General features: G+C 36.3%; 1 long non-coding RNA gene across 7 annotated transcripts in view; it reads left to right on the top strand.

The window, feature by feature from the left end:
- LOC137490493 (uncharacterized) overlaps window positions 1–22,918 on the top strand; it is a 75,297-nt gene that overhangs the window by 40,909 nt on the left and 11,470 nt on the right. For 4 of the 7 annotated variants that reach the window (XR_015507461.1, XR_015507462.1, XR_015507464.1 and 1 more), the window contains one exon: window positions 15,199–15,371. The exons of the other annotated variants lie outside the window; for them this stretch is intronic. This is a non-coding gene — a long non-coding RNA (uncharacterized LOC137490493). The remainder of the gene's footprint in view (window positions 1–15,198; window positions 15,372–22,918) is intronic. 7 annotated transcript variants of the gene reach the window in all.

Here is a 22,918-nt window from a genome sequence, read left to right as displayed (position 1 = left end):
TGTGCAGGTTAAGTCCAACCTTTTAGGATAAAAATATAATTAAAAAATAAATAAATTAATATATATATATATATATATATATATATATATATATATATATATATATATATATATATATATATATATATATATATATATATATATATATATATATACTGTATGTATATATATATATATATATATATATATATATATATATATATAGTAATAAAATAAACAATTTCAAGTGTACAGTGCATTCATTATATGCAGCCTACAAACAATGGGCTATTGTTTGACATTGTAAACCTCACTTTAATCCTCATATGATTACTATTCTTATAGTACTAAAAACTATTTTTGTTCCCCTATTTTTATTGAAGTAATCTGTAAATATTAATCTAATATTCTGTGTTACTCTCTGAAAATACAGAAAATTTCCTTTTGAAAGCAGACAAACAATGTACTACCACAATACAAGCAATAACTGTAAATTTAATGTTACAATTTTTAATTACAGAAAATATCTTCAAAGCATGTATATTTCACTGTATAATGAAAAAACATGAAAAATTCTGTAAAAAATAAAGACAATTACAAAAAATAGTGTTTATTTTTTCATGTGACTAGAGCGAAAAACTTTAATAAATTTAGCCAAGTGCCCATATGTGAACTTTATTACTGCTTTAAAAGCATTCTTCTGCTCCATATATCATATGTTGTATTTCTATTGTATATTTATAGTCAAATACGGATTTGACTCAAGTACTAAACTCTTGAGATTCTTTGGTCATTTTTAACGTTGATCTGTCAGTTGTGTTTGTATTGCTGAGCTTGAGGACACGGCATTTGATGATCTCTTTGGGAGAGAATAACAGCTGGTTTGGATCTTTTCCATGCTTTTATCATCACAGAGTCAGATTGCATAACTCTCTGATCTCCTCCCGCAGCTTCTCATTTGCCCTACATTCCACCAGAGCTTTAAGGCGTTACAGTTTTTATCTTCTTCCATTTTTAACAACAAAAAAAAATTTACAATCCATGTCCAGCAAATCTGCCAGATATTTGATGGTATAGCACTAAAAAGAGTCAGGCGGTGTGACTGACAACCACTAATGTCATTAGCATACAGCCCTGAAGCATTTCTCCACAGTCAGCAGCCTCGGGGAGAAGCGGACGTGTTTTATAAAGTCACGGGTGAATCTGCAGCGACAGCCGTGTGCAGTTTGAGGAGAAGAGAGGAGACAGGAGACGGGATGAAAACATTCAAAGGAAGTCTAGCAAACATTACGCTGTGTTTGTTTCTGGGTGGTCTTTGATACAGGATATTCCAGATAAAACAAGACATGATAACTCTTAAATGCTGACATGTTTGTCTTGGACTGCGTGTGTTGATATTGAATGCCTTGGAACATGTTGCCACTTTCAAACTCTCCTTTTAATTACAGCGTTCCGTTTGTGGTTTGGTGCCACTGTTTTACATCGTTCAAACAGGCACTGCATGTTTTCAAGCCAGAATGGAATGCATTGAATGTGATGTACACCAGTCCTGAGGAGTAACAGATCCTCCGGTATAGTATAGTATAGCAATACAATTGCACCCTATGAGTTTTCTCTTTTTTTTTTCTTATTTTGTAGTAGTAATACAAACATTATGTTAATAGGTTATTTACTTTATATCCATATTCATATTCATATCGCACAATTTTAGCTACGTTTTGGAAAACATCCACTGACATCTGGATTTATTTTGATTGCAATTATAGAAATGTAAATCATTTCCAGAATCTTAATTTTGAATGTTTATTTTGCTAGTGCACGTTACTATTTTTAGGTGAACATATAATCTGTGCAAGTTAATCCACTGAGAAAAAATTGTTTTAGTAGTCTTCAATCAAAATCATTTGCTTCAGTGTTTGGAGTGGTGGTCCTACTCTGTTGACGTTAGTTTGACAGCTTCAGCCACAATATTCTTAATCACACTCATCCTACTTTTATCTATGAAGAAATTATTTGCAAAAAAAAGCCTTCTCAATATTTGGTTTCATTTGGAAGTACATGATAATACTGATATAAAAGTTTCAGCAACTTCTGGCAACAGACTTTAAAAACAGTATCTTCCTGAGACCCCGCCCATTGACTTGTTCCCTCAGTAGTGGACATTGCGTTTTCATAAATTTTCTTTGAATTTTTTGAGCTACTCTGTCAATTCCTGTTGTACTGTTCAGAGGACAATCCTGGGCTTTCTTGTGATATGTCATTTGATTGGCTGGCATGCTAGGAACCACTTACACTGCATCCAAAAAGGCCGACATACAAAAAAACACATTTCATGGGAAGGATAGAGTCATGTAAAATTTAGCTATTTAAATATATTTTTTTTACTATTATTATTACATATATATTTGTTTATTAAAGTGTCTGGAACAATACATTTAGCTTTCGAAGCTGTTAACTTGTTTGTGTTTCAAAATATCATCCTTTTTTAAATGTCCACTATAGTGGACACCAGGACCATCTTAATGTAATTAATGAGGATTAATGAGGATTCTTTAGTTGAGGGAGACTCTAATTTAGTGTCTGAAAATCAGACAATTAGAGAATTAGAGACTATTAGAGAATGACAATCAGTTTTAAATCCCTTTTAAGTTAAATTTGTTTTAAATAACATCATTTCTTTTATTTTTTTGTATTTATTTATTTATTTATTTAACTATTTATTTATTTATTTTTTAATTTGGCTCTCTTTCAGACTAAACTGTTTCGGGAATTTCAATGCAAAAGAAAAAAATGGCTTTTGTTTAGTTTTTGTTACATTAATATTAGATTAAAATCCCTTTACAGCCATATCCTCTACTGTTTTATTGTCTAAGTGGCGGTCGTTTCGAACTAAAATGGTCCTGTGGTCCACAACAGTGGACATGCTGTAAAATTAAAAATGAATACAAAATGTAAAAACTCTAAATTGTAGATTTTTTTTTAACCCAAAAGATGTAGGAAATCAAAAAATATATATAATAATAAAAGAAAATAAAATTCTTTGGGTCTCAGCAGGATATATTGTACCTTTTTTTAATTATTATAAGACATGGTCTAGACCAGGGGTGAGTCCTGTAGGGCCGGTGTCCTGCACAGTTTAGCTCCAACTTTAATCAAACACACCTGCTTTTCGATTTGTAGTGATCTTGAAGACATTGGCTGTTTCTCAATATGCATTCTTCAGCGGTCTTGCGTCCTCATGTTCTCGTGCAACGTCATCATCAGCTGCTTAAGTTCATTTCCAATACTCAAGACCGCAAGTATGGAGGGCGCGTGAAACTTCCCGGATGTGATCTTGATATCGAGGACGCACTGATGCAGACTTGAGCACCGAACTCGCTCTGGAGGTGTGACTGGAGGTGGGAAGCACAGCATTTAATCTAGATTTATTATTAAAGTTCAGAGATTTAACTAATTTACCTCAGGAGTTTCCCTAAATGAAACGGTGAAAGTAAACATTAACATGAATATCTTAATAAAGGAATTAACACATTAAGGGTGTTTGTTTGCTGAAATTCGTATTAAAATTTGTTTTATTTATATTGTGCAGAGTATATTGATAATGTTTTTATGCAAAGATATTTTAAATATTTTGAAGAGGGGAAAAACAATATATCGTTGTATGAGTGCTGTCATGTTTAAATAATTTCCATTTAAAACGTGTGAAGGTCACGTGACCATCAGAAAGAACGCAGCATCCATTTCTCAAAGGACGCGATCTCTGGCCTCGTGGTCTCCTGAGATCGTTCTTCCGAGGACACCTGGCAAGACCAGTCTCCACAAGGACGCAAGTCCATACTCTGCGTTCTTGGAATTGAGAAACAGCCATTGATTAGCATGTTCAGGTGTGTTTTACTAATGTTGGAGCTAAACTATGCAGGACACTGGCCCTCCAGGACCGAGTATGCCCCGGGTCTAGACAATCAGCATCAGAATGAAAAAGAAATATTTTTTGTGACTTTGAACATGGCATATTTTTTGGTGCCAAATGCTCTGGTCTGAGACCTGCTTCATTCATTCATTCATTCCTTAATTTTCCTTTGGCTTAGTCCCTTATTTTTCAGGGGTACCTACGGCGGAATGAACCGACAACTATTCCGGCATATGTTTTACGCAGTGAATGCCCTTCCAGCCGCAGCCCAGTAATGGGAAACACCCATAAACTCATTCACACTCATACACTATGGCCAATTTAGTTTATTCAATTTACCTAGTACAGGTCTTTGGAGTGTGGGGAAACAGGTGCACCCGGAGGCAAACTCCACAAAGAAATGGCAACTGGCCCAGCTGGGACTCGAACCAGCGACTACCAGAGACCAGTTTCAGAAACTGCTAATCTACTTGGATTTTCATACACAATCATTTCTAAAGTTTAGAAAATATCCAGTGAGCAGCAGTTCTTTGTGTGAAAAAGTTGATGACAGATATTAGAAGAGACAAGACCAGACAGGTTTAAGCTGATAAAGACAAACAATATTTACTCAAATTACCATTCTGCAGAGAAGCATTACTAAACTCCCAACACATCAAACCTTGAAGCAGATGAGCTACAGCAGCAGAAGACCAAATTTTGTGCTACTTATTTCAGCTTAGAACAAGAAACTGAGGTTATACTTCACACATGGACAGTAAAAGATTAGAAAAAAGGTTGTCTGATCTGAAGAGTCTTGATTTGTTTGGTGCCATTTGAATAGTAGGGTCAGAAGTTGGTGTAAACAATAAGAAATCATGGATCCATCCTGCCTGGTTCAGACTGCTGGGGGTGTTATGATGTGGTAGAATTTTTCTTGGCACACTTTGAGCTCTCTAGTATCAACTTAACATAAACACCACTGCCTACTTGAAAATTATTGCGGACCCTTGGACCCATGTCCATCCCGTTATGACCACAGTGATCTCCATATTATAATGGCTACTTCAAGCAGGATAACATGCCATCATGTCGCAAAGGTCAAATAATTTCAAACTGGATTCTTGAACAGTCTCCAGTTCTCAGTCCAATGGAGCACATTTGAGATGTACTGGAACAGGAGATTTACATCATGGATGAGCAGCTGAAAAATCTGCAGGAATAACTCAAAAATGTATGTCGCAAGATGAAAAAAAAGATATGTCAATTTTATTGTGACTTGAAAAACTAGTTATAGTCTTTTCATTGAAATCAAGCTTGGGATGGATTGTTATACTACCTCGTCCTTGATCCAAATGATGGACAGTCTCTAACCTACACATATGATGAGAGAACGCAGCCATGATGAGGTGCTGCAATAAATGTCACTCTGTCCTGCAAGAGACTGGCCTCGGACGCTAATGATCTGGAACAAATCTTAGTTCATGGGTAGGGCAGACATGCTAACCGTTCTTCTCATTACACCCACCCGAGACATGCTAGAGGAGATTATGAGAGTAAAGCAGTAATTATCTAGTCACCCTCAAGCTGTTTCATAATCCTGAGGCATTATTTTAACCTATACTATAACATTTGTTTTATTTAGGATTTCCTCTCATGTGAGGGTTTGCTAAGCTCCTACAGTAAACAACAACATATCAACGGTTTAATCAAGGTTTAAATGGAGTTAAATCAGATTTGGTTCGAGTGGAATGCTTGATATGTTGGAGGCGTGACCTAATGGATCACACACATGCTCCAACATGTTGTTTACTGGTGCTCATAAATGCAGGTCTTAAAGGTTCAAATTCATTTGTGGAATTTCTCAATGCTGTCAAGCATTCATTGGATCAAAAATGTAGAGAAAACTAATAAATAACATTTAAAAGTTATTTTCTGTGTTATATATATATATGATATATAAAAATGTGTTTTTGTACTACAAATGTTTGATCCATGGTTGGTAGACATGTTATACAGTTGTTTTAAAAAGGCAGTGCCTTAAAAAAGCAAATATTTTAAATAGCTTTTATATTCATATTTAAAGCAGTGGAAACATTGCACATTCAATTCTTTTCAAAGAGATTTTATGAAATCTGTTTGAAATATTTTATAGATTTTATTTCCACTTCAGCTCACATAACTGAACAAGTATTTAGTTGCATAGCCATTATTTTTTCTAACTACTGCGCATTTGTATTGTATTTTGTCAGTCAACTTCTTGCACCTATAAAGAGATATTTCAGCTAAGAAAGCACAAATGACACCCAACAGTTTCGGTAAATTTAGAGTTTTGCAAACATTATTTGTCACAATTACATTATGTCACTCTACCAGTTTTCAATTTGGTGGAGGTCAGGGGATTAAGCTGGCCACTCCGTTACCTCAATCCTTTTTTGCCTGATACTAAGTTGTAGCTTGCTTACTTGTGTCTTTAGGGTTATTGTCTTGTTGAAATACTAGTCCTATAGCATTTTCTCTTTAGCCTAAGACAGGGAGGGTTCTGCAGGGCCGGTATCCTACAGCATTTAGCTCCGACCCCTATTTTATACACCTGAACCAGCTAATTAAGCTCTTAGGTATACTACTTTCTGGCAGGTGTGTTGAAGCAAGTTAAAGCTAAACTCTGAGAACAATTGGCCCTCAAGGACCAATTTGGGCACCCCTGGCATAGAGAAACATAAACTCTTAAAGTATTTAGAATTATTAAAACTGATCTGAGATCCATGGAAAGCGATAAGTAACGTCACAGTAAAACCAACACCACGGTAGAGTTTAACATCTCCACACCATGATTTGTATGCCACTATGCTTTAGAGTATTTACAGTGAACTGAAGCTTGAATTTGGTACCTGTGGGTTTTCTTATCTATCAATGGCTAGATTTGAAAAGAACACAATTACTGTCACCAGTTCATATTTGTCTAAAAGGCAGTAAATGTGTTGTTTGATTTTTTTTTTTTTTCCCGAATTTTGCATATGCTGGTTTTGCTTTACTTCTGGCTTACAACTGAGGTTTTCTCAGATGTCTTCTGACTGTAACTGGTACGTACACTGTAATTTTAGGAGGTTATGATTGGCGAAAATGTAAAGCATTTGAGATGATTTCAGATAAGCTTTTTTTGATTTGTGCTTCTTAAAAAATTCCCTTTCTAATTAACTTTTTTAATTACTTTTTGTTTGAATTGAACCATTTTGCTTGAATTCATTTTTTTTTACCACAAAAGATTGTATTTTATTATTTTTTGTTATATTATATGTAGTATGTAGTATTATATGTATTTTTCACAGAATTAATTAATTAATAATGTCATTAAATTCCACACTTCTATTATTTTAAACACATCACTTTCAATCTATTAGCCAATTAAACAGCCCACATTACAGAACAGTGGGGACAGTTGTTTTTTATTAAACTACTACTTCCACAAGTAATTATTTTGCAATGCACTAATCAATGCAATAGCCATATTGCTAATAACAGAAGAAGGGTCAGGCTGCAGACTAGGTGCAGATGCAATCTGAACTGCATCCAATACTTTTTAACCCTACCCCTCACAGTGGTGTCTCTAGCTCCACTGAGTGCATTGCATCTCTGAGCGATGCAGTCTCAGCTTGCATCATAAAGGCTGCATCCAGATACTATTGAATAACAGTTGTTTAAGAGTTTACTGATGTTGTCTGGTTTCTACAATGTCTTGTCCCCAAATATGGTCCCATTTTAAGCCTAAACCCTTATAGGAACAATAATAGCACAGCTCTTCTCAATAAGGTTTTGAGCTGTCATTTAAGTCCACAGAGCAAAAGGATTGGGATGAGTTCCTAAGTTTAAACCTACAATTAGAGGTTTGTTCAACTTGCTTACCCTGAGCAATAGTTAGATACAGTAGCAGTTGCTAAATATTGTCATCTGTTAAGGAATACCTGCATTTATAGCCCCTGAAAGCAGACAGAAAGATGAGCAGGATGTGGATACTGCTGAGCTCCAGTTGGTGGGGGCGTAGTCTCAGGGTACACAACACCTAACTGGTGTTTATCATATACTGTAACATTTAACGCACCACTCACAGAAAAATAAAAGCTGGCCAAAACACGCTCTCAAACATCCTTCTGACTCACTGTCTCTTTTGCACGAAATATTGTGCAATGTCACTCACTTTTAAATCACATGGCAAGTGCCATGACAAATTTCAGTTTTGGTCATGTGACCTGTTTGTGCCACGGGCATAAATAATGTTGAAAGTGATGTATTAGTTTTCATAGTGATTAGATCTTACCTGATCAGCGTTAAAAGCTCAAATATTCAGTCATATCTAAGGGAACAAAATATGATTTCTTAGGATTTTATTAAGTTGTTTCTATCCTGAATAGTAAAATAAAATATAAACTGTCAAAATTCACAGATGAATCTGTTGTCGCATTACTGAAATTAAGGCAAATGTTGCTTTTGTCTAGGGAACAATAGGATAGTGAAATATAAAGCACAGTTCAAAAAGTCAATTTTAAACCAAGCAGCTTTTACATTTGAGTGCCCAACATTCTCAGGAATAAAGGTACACGAGCTGTCACTGGGGTGGTACCTTTTTAAAAGGTACACATTTGTACTTAAAGGGTCCCTCAAAAGAATATATTAGTACCTTTTAAGAGGAACACTTTTGTACTTTTAAGGTACTAATATATACCTTTGAGGTATTAATATGGACCTTTTAGGTACAAATTTGTACCTTTTGAAAAGGTACCACCCCAGTGACAGCTTGCTTACCTTTATTTCTGACAGTGTACTTGAAAACTGTAATATCTGCATGAAGAAATTTCCAACTGCTTGGATTCCTAATAAAGGAATAGTTCACCCTAAAATGAGAATATACTCACTGTTTATATACCCTGAAGTGGTTGCAAACTTTTGTGAGTTTGTTTATTCTGCTGAATACTAAACAAGATATTTGGAAGAAAGCTGGAAACCTGTAATCATTAATATTCATAGTATTGGAATTAAATACTATGTAAGTCAGTATGTTTCCATCCATAAATGTGAATAACTTTATGCGCAAAACTGGATTATGGCATAAAAGATTTGCAAATAAAGCAGCGTTTCCATCCAACGAATCAATGCAAACAAAATCGTCACTTTCTGATTAACTGGCACCAAATGTCAACAGTAAAAACTGAATTTGCCGCAGTAGGAGAAGCTGCGTCAGTCTTTTCTTCATCTAATAAATGACTTCCACCTCAGACGGCAATCCTGACACACAGTAAACTCGCGGTAGGTGTCAGATGCTGAGCACAGACACTCTTGATTCTGGAGGTCATTTATAATATAATACCACTAGTACTTAAACGATGAGGCGTTTTAGAATGACCAAAACAACATTTCAGATGTTTAACAGTGTGCTCAGCATCTTTTCTTATCGAATAAAAAGTTTATCCTACTCCGTTATGTGCATAAGTTTTTTTATGCACATTTTTAAAATTCATGCCATCATGGTGTTTCCATCAACCGTTTTTATGCGCATATCTAAAATGTGCATAAAACCAAAAAAAAACTAATTATATAACATGAACACAACTAAATGTTCATGTTATATATTTAGTTTGTATTTTGTATAATAGATATATATTTAGGATAATAGGATCTATTATCCTTTAATAATATATAAAGGGTAATAGATATATATTTTTAAGTGTAACAAATAAAGCCATTCATGTAAATGAAGAAGAAAGAATAATTTTTTTATTAAAATATTTATTTAAAAACACTTTTTACTGCAGCTTTTACTGCATCCACCTAGCAACCACACATCAATGATGTAGAAACCTTCCAGAACACTCTAGCAAGTGCACAGCAGCAGCAAGCTGTGAATCATTCCAGGCGTGGTATGAAGGCCTGACTGTACAGATTTACTCACCTGTCATTTATGATCAGTTACAGAGCCAGCAGTACTGTTTGACTACCTAAAGCCCCAAAATACTTACCGTCCTTAGTTTAGAAGTAAAAATGTTTCAAATACCTGAGAAGCTGTATACTGTTGGCAAACGTCCTGATGACATCTAGATTGTTAATAGCCACATTTAGATGAACATGCAAATATGTGCTGTGCCTTTTTTTTTATTTGTTTATTATTCATCCACCTACAACCCAGTACTGGGAAACATCCATACGCACTCATACACAACACAGACACACTTATACACTACGGCCAGTTTAGTTTAGTCAATTCATCTACAGCGCATATCTTTGGACTGTGGGGGAAACTGGAACACCCGAAGGAATTCCACACTTACATGGGAAGAACATGCAAACGCAGCCGGGATTCGAACCAGAGATATTCTTGCTGTGGTGCGACAGTGCTAACCACAGAGAAACCGGTTGCCCTGCCTTTTTTTTCTCAATTAAAAAAATGTATATTCATCTTAAATTGTAAAAATACAGAAAATAGATGAGAAAAGCAATTAAGGCATCTGTTATTCAATAGTGATATGGATGTTTACACAAGCTCTGAAAAGCATTAATTAAAGTCACATCAATTTTATATTTTACTTTAAAGCAAGCAGGTTTACAGTATTAAACATGAAGAATTCTCTTTGTTGCTTTTAAAGTCGAAATACACTTCCATTTGTACTATAAGCAGCTCTTTAGAGTTTATAATTTAACTTGGTTGTCTTGACAGATGAAATGAACTAGTAAAGATTTCCATGTCAATTTAACAAAGCGGTCCCACACTTACCGGAGCACCTGTAGGAAACCCACGCAAATATGGAGAGAACATGCACAATCCACACAGAAATGTCAGTTATGTGTTATTAATGTTAATGTGTCATTGTCTGAATAACACAGTTGAGAACCGGGTTACTAACTGTACTGTGGTGTTGGTAACTGTACTATGGACTGGGTTGCAAGCGGATGTGGGATCGAATACTTTACCAAAGTTGGCAACCCGGCGGTGTTACAGAGTACCTAAAAGCTGAGGATAGAGACGGGGTGGAATTACGAGAGTTTTCTGGGAGAAATAACAAAATGGGAGGGTGGCGGAAGATGGGTCTGAAATACGGGAGACTCCCGGGAAAAATGGGAGTGTTGGCAAGTATGGGCTACAGTGTTAACCACTGGGCCACTATGCCACCAACAGAACTCCTAAAAGCATCTCGAAGCAAACTTTTATTGCTCTGGTTTTTTTCAAAGTGATGTCAAACTAGTTGAAGTGTATTATGGCCATCAAGTAGAAGACACATTTAATGCATATGTCTTGTTTTTGGAAATGCTACCCAAAACTGGATTTTCTTTTTTTTTTTTACTCTTTTTTTTTTTTTTTTTACTACAACTAAAGAACTTACTAAAGAAACGAGAGTACTACAGCTTTGCTGCTTCCTTATAGATAGTGCACACTACACGTTTTATGTTATTTGTTATAGTTTTTTGTTGCAAGTGTCACACTTAGGATACATTCATTTTCTTTTTGGCTTAGTCCCTTTATTAATCTGGGGTCGCCACAGCGGAATGATCCGCCAACTTATCCATCATATGTTCTACGCAGCGGATGCCCTTCCAGCTGCAACCCATCACCAGGGAACACCCATACACTCTCTTTCACACACATACACTATGGACAATTTTAGCTTACCCAATTCACCTATACCACATGTCTTTGGACTTGGACTTTGAAATGCCAACTGACCAAGCTGAGTACTAGCAACCTTCTTGCTGTGAGATAGCACCACTCAATGTTCATGTTTCATCTTTAGTTTGTATTTTGTGAGTTAATGACGTGTGTAAAATATTGCTGCAAGTGCTATTCACATAGTGAAGTTTCACAAACTAACGTTGAGAGGAGCAAGTAATATACATGTAATTTATCGCAGCTGGATTATTCCAAACTCATCATAAATAGCCCGACTAACATTATATCTTCGTTTTTTAAAGAATCCCCTTTTCCACCTCATCTCCCACTGTCCTCCTTTACCTGGTGGAGCTCTCAAGAACTAATGATCTAGTACCTCTTATATGCTCAATGACCAGGCGGGAGCCCTGGGCTCAGATATATCAGAGCTCAGGGTTCTCACAAGGGACAGCATGCCAAACCTACTATTATTATCAAGCAATATTTAATTGTGAACACTTGACATTATTGTAAACAACAAATATTGAATGAACAATAGATCATCTGTCATATTTCTATTCCTATAATTACTATAATTGCTTTGAAATTTCATTATACTGTAGCATAATACTAAACAAAATCCAGAACCATCATTTGTTTTTCCCTGATAGAGATGTTACACAAGGGTTTAATTACAGGACATTAAAGCAGAGTGATATGAATTGCTGTGGGAGGCTGAATGGCAGAGACATCCATGGGACTTCCCGATACCCATGCATTTGCACGTGAATTGGGTTCCCATGCTTAAGAAGGCATCCGCTGGTGCTCTACATTGCCTTTGGAGCGGCACACCACACTTTCACACCCCCCGCCACGTAGGGCAAGGAGACAGTAATTAGCCTCCTGCTGCGATTGGCAGCTTTAAGCGAGACCTCCCTGCTGCGTATAGACACCCTCACCCCGACACACGTGGTCAGATGGATGAACGGACGCTGCACCATGGGACAACATTACCCTCCCTTTACAATAGTAATTTCATTGAAGAGTAAACAAAACATCCTGTTTATGTGGAAAGATGAAATTTGAGGCAGAAGTGCTATATTGTTCCTGCTTGTAACAGCGTTGCTAATCCAAAGGGCTCGGTTACATAACATTCCAGAGAATTCTTGACGACGCTTATTGTCCTGGGACTCTCTTCTGAGCATTATCATGTATGATTCATCAGTAAAAGGACACCGATGCACAAGGCTTCTCTCTGTCTTGAGTCTTCAGTGGAGGGATGGGGAAACTTTTGGTGTTAAACTGGCATTGTCATCTTTGGCTCTTCCACCTGTTCTTTTCATAATTGCTGATGGACATGTTTGCGATATTTGCCAAAGAAACAGAACAATGTCCTGCTACTGTAATTTAATCTCCTTGAGGGCGGGATGCGGTTTTCTCTGTTTTGCGTTGTGATGATGTGGGCAAACGTGGTTTGTTCTGAAAAGAAAGCATGGTTTGTGTGGCTTTGAATCAAAGGAAAAACTCTTTCTGTGCATTACAGGTGTGGTTAGTTTCTGAAGGATCTGACATGCATGATGATGTACCTTTACCATACTTTTAAAACTGTTAAGCACACCTTTAGAGTTATAATAAATATTTTTAAGTCCATATAGTAAATGCTTTCGGACACTTAATTGCATGTAAAAGGCAAGCGAATGTCAATTTTATTTAAAACAATTAACAACCTATAGAATGCTTTTTGACCACCAGTACATGTACACTGTCTAAAATAAAGGTACAAAACCTGTCACTGGGGTGATGCCTATTCAAAAGGTCAAAATGTAATCCTTAATTGTACCTTAAAGTATACTATTGTTTAAAGGTACTAGGAGGTAAACATTTGTACTTTTTAGGTATCAATATCTACCTTTAAGTTGCAAATGTGGAAATGTAAGGTACAAAAATGTACCTTTTGAAAAGAGTGCTAAGATAGAGTGGAAATTTAGTACATTTAAAGTATATAATAGGGATGTACCGATCAGGTTTTTTTGAACCTTAAGTACGAGTCTGAGTCATTTGATTTTAAGTATCTACCGATGCCGAAACCCGATCTGATACTTCTATAATACATTAAAAAGAGGATAAAGAAGAGCGAAAAAACTGATCCAGGATGTTCCTCATTTTTTATTTAGGTTACTTTATTTTAACATTCAACAGTTTTGTTCTCAAACAGAGCACTTCTGTGAGGTAGCTTGAACAATCAAGTTATACATAACATAAATCAGGCGTGTCCAAACTACGGCCCGCGGGCCATCTGCGGCCCGCAATCAGTTTTGTGGCGGCCCGCGAGGCTTTTTATAAATTTCAATAGAATCTGGCCCGCTATACAAAAATGAACGTAATTCAATAAATAACCACCGGGTGTCGCTATTAAATGCATTCAATTAAGCAGCAGTTCTTGTTATGATCTATCTATCTATCTATCTATCTATCTATCTATCTATCTATCTATCTATCTATCTATCTATCTATCTATCTATCTATCTATCTATCTATCTATCTATCTATCTATCTATCTATATACACACAGTTGAAGTCTGAATTATTAGCCCCTCTTTGATTTATTTCTTCTTTTTTTAAATATTTCCCAAATGATGTTTAACAGAGCAAGGACATTTTCACAGTATGTCTGATAATATTTTTTCTTCTGGAGAAAGACTTGTTTGTTGTATTTCGGCTAGAATAAAAGCGGTTTTAATTTTTTTATGAACCATTTAAGGTCAATATATATATATATATATACATATATATATATATATATATATATATATATATATATATATATATATATATATATATATATATATATATATATATATATGCGTGTCTGTGTGATGTGTGTAAAATTTGGCCCGCGACAACGTTGTTTTTTTTTGCATCTGGCCCTCGGCCCAAAAAGTTTGGACACCCCTGACATAAATTCTTCAATTTTGGACGCTTGAGCTTTATAATACCTCCAGACTGCAGACATACTTGTGCTTTCCGCTTAAAGCTGCTTCCATGCTCTGCTTTGCCGGCATTTAACTAACAGCATCTCTTAATAAGCGGATTGGTGTGTTATACACTGAAACCAATATGAGTCATTCTTGTTACAAATGTAGCAGTATTCAGTATCAAACAGACAAAGCCATAGTTGCATGTGTTACATTTAAATCTATGCATTTGGCAGACACTTTTATCACTTGCATTGAAGGCACAAATTTTTATCAATTCTTACTTTAGCTGATAATCAAACCCATGATCTTGTCATTGCTAGCATCATGCACTACTATTTGAGCTACAGGAAAGCTAATTTTTTGGTGGATCAGTGGTTAGCACTGTTGTCTCACAGCAAGAAAGGTGCTGGTTCGAGCCCAGGCTAGGTCAGTTGGCAATTTTGTTTGCATAATCTCCCCGTGTTGGCATGGGTTTCCATCGGGTGCTTCAGTTTCCTCCACAGTCCAAAGAAATCTGGTATAGGTGAATTGGGTAAGCTAAATTGGCCGTAGTGTACGTGTGTAATGCGAGAGTGTCTGGGTTTTTCCCAGTGCTGGGTTGCGGCTGGAAGGGCATCCGCTCCAGTGACCCCTGAACCATAAAGGGACTAAGCCAAAGCGAAATGAAATGAGTGGCAAAGCATTGCATTATATAGTAACAATTATGACTTTGATTTCAGAGAGACGGAGCAACGCAGTGGCGCAGTAGGTAGTGCTGTCGCCTCACAGCACGAAGGTTGCTGGTTCGAGCCTCGGCTGGGTCAGTTGGCGTTCCTGTGTGGAGTTTGCATGTTCGTGTGGGTTTCCTCCGGGTGCTCCGGTTTCCCCCACAGTCCAACGACAAGTGGTACAGGTGAATTGGGTCGGCTAAATTGTCCGTAGTGTATGAGTGTGAATGTGTGTGTATGTTTGCTTCCTAGAGATGGGTTGCAGGATAAGTTGGTGGTTCATTCAGCTGTGGCGACCCCAGATTAATAAAGGGAATAAGCTGGAAAAAAAACGATCCCAGAGAGACATTAAAATGGGTAAAGACTGCACAGTTGTTTATACTCCTACTACATGATTGTAGCTTGTCAGTCTGCACAAACATGATTTCCATGTCAGACTGTAGGATCTCAGCTGTCATAATGGCAGACTGAACGACAATCAAGATGTGTCAAACAGATCCATGCAAGAAAACTCACCTGGACTTTGACGTCATCCATCTATGACGCATTTAGTAATCCACATTGTGAAATGATACCTCGCAGCACACATAAACAATCTGTAGTAGTAATTTTGCTCATAATATGCATTAATCATAAAACCAGAAAAATGCGCTTTTAACAGTCTCACACAGTGTTTTGAAGTGTTCATTGTGTCATGACATTCAGCGCTCCTATTGGCTCTTGTATTGACACTCATCATAGCTGAAGTCACACTGCAGGAAAGTTTCTGAAGTCTTCTGACACCACCGGAACTTCATCTCAGAGAAATCGCAATTACTATTAAGCGGCTGTCAGTGAACATGTCAAAACAACAATCAAAGACCACAGATTTTAGCATAGGATCATTGAAATCTTTCTTTGGATTCGCCAAATTTGTCTCTGATGACCAAATGATGGCTGAAATTGCACCATGTAATTTAAATTAAAGATGCTTAAAACTGGCCAGTGAGATCCAATTTCTTGCGTTTAACCCCAATCAAACACACCTTTTCATGCTAATAAGTGGTTGTTTCTCAATACCAAGAACACAGAGACTGGATTCGCAAAGACTGCAAGAACACGGAACACATCCTGTACAAAATGAGATGCTCCAATCTTAACAAACAGCCTGTTAGGTGCAACATAGGCTCATTCTGAAAACCTAGCCGAATTATGAAGGCCTACTATTTCTGGAAATCGTGAATCACATGGCTGCATTTCATCTTTAAAACGAATGCTACAGGGCAGTATGACAGCACTACTTTTCATGCTTTCCTGCTGACCACTTACCTCCGTATGAATGGCTTTCCTGCCATTACCAGTTCATCCTGTAGCTCACTGTGTATGTTGGCGGACTTTAGATGCAAAGAAGAGTTGACGATGGGGTTTGAGTTTAATAAAAAACAGTTCCAGAAAGAAGGTTAGAAAAAGTCAAATAAACCAGTAAATAACAGGTTGAGAATGTGGTAAAATCTAAAAGTGTGGTAAAAATTTTAGCTGGATTAGCCTGTTAGGTCATCATTATAATGACACATTTAATGTACCAAAATATTTTCTAAAGATTTAGAATAAAAAAAAATAATTAAATACTTATTTTTAAAATACAAATGTATTAGATCCTAAATCGTTAGAAAAAATAGGAATCTGTTTAAGTTTTAAAATTAAAAACTGTAGCCTATTGTAGCTTTAGCCTACAAACTGGCCTCTGTCAGAATTTGGCTATTTAAATAATAAAAAATAAAATAATAATAATAATAATAATAATAAAAGAGCTTCACAATTTTTTCTAGCCTCTCTTGTAAAAAAGTACATTTGATTTGATTGAAAATTCATGGATAACAAAAATAGTCAAATTAGTTTTCAAATTAATTTTAATATAGCATTTTGCTTGGTCTTAAAGCCTTTTTCAGAGTATTAATTTCATAGCAGACAAAATAAGACAAATGAGCTCGTATGGGACAAATTCTGGATCTTTGGGCCTGCATAGTTACCATAAATAAGTTTCAAATTGGGATAATTTTGACACTTACCACCACTTTTTTCATGTTGGAGCTGGAATTTATGTATATGCTTTGATGTCAGTTGATGTACAGCATGCATCACATTGTCAGACTATTCTTGTTGACACCTTGGAGTGAAAACAGACTGAACTTGAGGCCGGTTGACCTGGTCCGATAAAATCACTACACAGACAGCATGATCGTCCTTCTCGGAACCGCAAATGGCCATGGCGTGACCGCAGTATAACTCGCACGTCTCCCTCGTCAGCCATTATTCAACACACAGGCGGAAAGCGGGAGACCAGCTCTATAGCAACCTCTCGTGACACAACCTCTCCAATGCGGCGCCTCGCGATATTTGCAAACAAAACATATGGATCTTTTTTTATTATCATTTGACAGTAACGGAGGAACGCCGCGAAATGTAGCGAAGTAAGAGTACAGATTTTTCTATAATAATTTACTTGAGTAAGAGTAAAAGTACACATATTCAAATGTACTCAAAAAGTACACGTTACCCAATAATTTTACTCAAGTAAATGTAACGAAGTAAATGTAAGTCGTTACTACCCACCTCTGGAAGTTTAAGGAAGGAGCAGGGTGGGTCAATCAATTGGTCAGTCAGTCCATCAGTGGACAGCAGCCTCTGGTGAATTTACAAGTGAACAGCAAGCGTGAATGGCACTCAAGAGAGAAATGTGAGATCTGAAAAAGTGTACACAGCGGCCTCTGGTGGATTCACGAAAAAAAACTCTACCTCTAAAAAACTCTAAAAAACGTACCTCCTCGGACTTATTTGCCTCTCTACAGAATTGTATGTAGGGATTTGTATCAGAATGAGCCTGGGTTGGTTAGGTCAGTTCCAAAGCACATAGTATCAGAAACAGTTTGTACACCATGAAAAGAAAGACACTTATATACCAGCATGTGTTCGATTAAAAATATAGACTGTGGAATGCATTTTTAACAGAAATATTCTGTAGATTAAATTTATGAATGAAAAATGTTAAAAACAGTAGATTACTGGCATATTATTTTTCTGTAAAATCACGAAAGGAAAAAAAAACAGCAAACCATTGTGGACGATATATTGTCTTTGTTCATGTCCAAGATGAACTGAAAATAATTGATTTTATACTGAATCTTTTGTTTAAATGTAACTGTGTAGTTACCAGGGCAATGTTAATTGCAATCACACATGTACACATTAATGCATCTAATGACTTTACATTTTTATGCACTAAGCTACGATTTTGTGAACTGAACATTGTATCAGTTCATGAAATACGGTTATTTTCTGTAAATTTAAACAGTTCTATAAAACCTCCGTATTTTTTACGGAAAAAAATATGCAATCACAGCTGCTGGTATTTTTCTGTAAATTTAACAGATATTTTACAATATAAGAGCTAATTGTGCTAATTAACACTTTCCAAAGTGTTATTTTAACACCTTCATAGTGGTTCCCATATAAACTCTGAGGGAGTGTTAATTTTAACTCTAAGGTACTTAAATCTACTGTCTAAAATTTGCAGTGTAGACATTCTCAATGTATTAAAATAATTCCTTTAATTTCAGTGTTTTGTAAAGTAGGCAGCATTTTCACATCAGTCTCATGTCACCCAATCACTCAAACTTCACCTGACAAAACTTGGTTTCATTCAAAGTTATTTTTGGACTATTGAGGAAGTTTCAATTTCTTAAAGTTTTAATGTTGGGTTTCAGAGTACAATAACCTATTGTTAAGGAATGAGGGGATATTTGGTTTCTTAAATAATAATGGAGAGTTCAAATGTAATATCGAATCCACTCTACAGGTAAAATTACAAACAAGTACATCACATGTGCTGTAGTGTGTTAGTCACCTCATAAAAAAAGTGTAAATCTTTAAAACACGATAAAATATGTTCTTTATTAAATGTTCGTTAAATTAATATATTATTTTTACAATCTTTAAGAAACATAATGAAAGTGGATTCATTTTAAGTATCAGCCGATTATTAGGACGACTTTAAATATAATGAAGTACTTCTTCCTACTTTGACAAGGGTGTATTTACAAACATCTAATTTATGTTTGTTGGACTTTTCCTGAACTTATGATTTACCACTTGAAATCCTATACAGAAAAACAAACAGTCGAGATTCAGTGATTCATGCATTCCCTGGTGATTGCAGAACAGAAACTGTTTTGCATTCAAATTGCCATAATGTTATATCAGTGTATAAAATATGGGGGTTGACGTGGTTAAATGCTTCCGGCAAGCGATGACGCATTCCTCCGCAGAACAATGAAGTTGAAAGTGACTCATGAAATCTCTCTGTATCTCATTGTTCTCCCCTGAGAAATACAGATTAGGACCAGATCTTCCAAACCAGAAGAAATCTCTACAGTCTATCTATTGTGCAGCTTCACTGTGATCTCTCCCCCTCATAGTTTTGCATTTCAGTCACCCAGCTGCGTTGAGCCCTATTTGCTTATTTATCATTCTTGATCCAGAGCATAACAACCTCTGCACATTTCCCATAATCCTCAGCACATGAATCCTGATGCAATCGCTAAGAGGATTTTGTTCGGTTACAATAATTAGCCGCAGTGAATCTCTCATCCTTTATTGGATCACTTTGAAGTATTTAACAGAACTCATCTTTTGTTGAAGAGAGAACATTGATGGCCGATTCTCCACCAAGCTCTTCTTCGAATCCACAGTGAGGAGTTTGATTCTCCAATGTCTTATTAGTATTCATCTTCTAAGCATGTCATGCGCTTCTGTACGTAATAACGAGGATGTTTTGTGACTCACAATATGCCAATATGCCTCCTTCTCCACCACAACAATAGCACCATTGTCTTGCATCTATCAACTTTTCTCTCATAATACGACAGAGAAGGGGGACAATCTGTCAGTTGGATGTTGAACATCATCTTCTGGATGCTCTAACAGACAGTGCCATTCAAAAATTGAGCAAAGTCTAAGCAAAAGTTAACTGTTAAAAGGGATAGATGTCATTACAAAGACATAATACCTTCATTCATGTTTAGAAAACATTTATTCATTCATTTTCCTTTGGTCTCAGAGGTTGCCATAAGCAGAATAAACTGCCAACTATTTCAGCATATGTTTTTCACAGCGAATGCCCTTCCAGCTGTAACCCAGCACTGGGAAACATACTGGAATACACAGGAATTGACAAACATACACTACAGCCAGTTTAGTTTATTCAATTCACCTATAGAGGACTTACCAACCTACATCACATATGACGTCACACAGGTTCCTGGTTGCAAAAAAAGACCGGTTGCAATAGCAAACATGTGTTGTGCGGACGGATGCCAAATTAAGTCCAAAAATAAAAAAACTTAACTTTTACCGGACACCACACTGCTTTTAATGCCAACCGCAGACGTCTTTGGCTAAAAGGGAGCTCTATGGGGTGAGGACCTAATTAAAAATGCTGGACTCTGCAGTTCTCATTTAGTATCATGTAAGTTCATGCTATGCTGAATCATACACATTACTCATTTTTGATTGCAGCAATGAATGATTTTAGCAAAAACAGTTAAATATGGTTAATTAAACTACGGATCCTGAATGCTTAGAATGAAATGTAAATATCTAAGTCCACATACTCTGCCATACAGGTGCAGTGCACTGTCAGAATGCAGTTGTTTTGCTTGGTGATGATTACCCCGGCCTTGTATAGCTTCGTCTTCTTTCCTCGTCTTTGTCTTGGCAGAACCTCTGTTTTAGCACTGCAAAGTTTTGAATCTGGTAATCATGAAACAATATTTATTGCGCATGACCACACAGAACAAAGTTGTAGGCATCCAAAGACTTGTAGGCCTTTAACTTCTCCCTTGTAAAATCACTTGAAGTTTCAATGAGATGCATGGTCATTTCATCTTATCCAATATCATTGTGAGGGTGCTATTGCAAATAGACCTGTCAGACAAACGCCACTTTATTGTTAATTTTGCAGAATCACTGTGCTCATCACTTGATGACACACTGTTGTAATACACTGAAAGCATTATTTAAAAAAAAAAAAAAAAATATATATATATATATATATATATATATATATATATATATATATACACACACACACATATATATTATATATACATATATACATATATATATATATATATATATATATATATATATATATATATATATATATATATATATATATATATACATACATACATACATATATACATACATATATACATACATATATATATACATACATATATATATATATATATATATATATATATATATATATATATATATATATATATATATATATATATATATATTGAGTAGATATTATACATATATATAATATCTACTCAATATAACTTATTTCTAAGACAACAAACTCTGTACCGCATCAGATGTCCTTCCCTCGCTATAAATGCTAGTGCTTTTTCAGATGAGACGTTAAACCAAGGTCCTGAGTCTCTGTGATCATTAAAAATCCCATGGCACTTCTTGTAAAGAGCAGGGGTGTAGCCCCGGTATCCTGGTCAAATTCTCTCTATTGGCCCTTACCCATCATGGCCTCCTAATAATCCCCATCCACAGAATTGCCTGTATCACTGTCTCCCCTCTCCACTAATACTGGTGTGTGGTAAGCGTTCTGGCGCCGTTGTCCTATCATTCAAGTGGATGCTGCACACTGGTAGTGGTGTGGAGAGACCCCCCCTCATGATTGTGAAGGGCTTTGGGTGTATGGTCATACACAATAAATGTGTTATATAAATGTACACACAGTACATTACATTACGCATCATGGGTAATGGCTATAACTTGATTTAGAAGTAAAAAATCCGGGTTATGGTTGGGCAAAAAACTGCAGGTCATCTTCTCAGTTGAAATCTTCAGATGTGGATTTTACAAAGTTTATTTAATCTACAGTGTGCATCTTCCTCTGCTTGAAAACAGCGTTTTAGTGTTCTCATAAATGCACTCATGAATGCCACAGCAGAATGAACTGCCAACTTATCCAGCACATGTTTTACACAGCGGATGCCCTTCCAGCTGCAACTCTGCAACGCAGAGGCTCGAACCAGCAACCGACCTACTGCGCCACCGCGTCACAGGGAATAAATTGTTTAAAAAAAATTTTTTTTGGCTTTATAAAATTACGGTTAAAGCACTGATAACTCATGGACTGTTTTGATGATGTTCATGGTACCTTAAACATTTCAGGATCCTTGATGTCTAATAAAAAGCTCTCTGATATTATTAAACACACTTTCAGTTCCGAAGATGAAAGATCTTATGGTTTTAAAACAAATTTAGTTGGACAAATAAATAACAGAATTTAAATTTTGCGTGAACTATCCCTTTAAGAAGGTCTGTTGCTTTCTTACGCCAAGGAATATCACTGTCCGAGGTGGGGAGAAAGCATCTTGCCCATTTCATCCATTACACAACAGTTCTGGTGCACTACGGTATGCGGCTGTTGGTGCAATTACACCAGCGGGCATCTGCTTTGTCTCCCGTGCTTCTCATCCCAAGTAGGGTCCTCCAGGCCTGCAGATAATGTGTGCACAAAGCCACTATTATGGCCCATGAAAAAATGGCCCTATACCCTGGGTGCAAACTTGTCTCAGGACTTGTGCCTCATTCACACATAGTTTCCGCAGCAGGTCAATGGCAGTTGCTAAGATGCTGGATTGGCTGCCCATTACCAGTTCAA

The sequence above is a fragment of the Danio rerio genome, chromosome 14, assembly GCF_052040795.2.
Source record: "Danio rerio strain M-AB ecotype USA chromosome 14, GRCz13ab, whole genome shotgun sequence".
Taxonomy (NCBI): Eukaryota; Metazoa; Chordata; class Actinopteri; order Cypriniformes; family Danionidae; genus Danio; species Danio rerio.
This window is presented reverse-complemented; position numbering and strand designations above follow the sequence as displayed.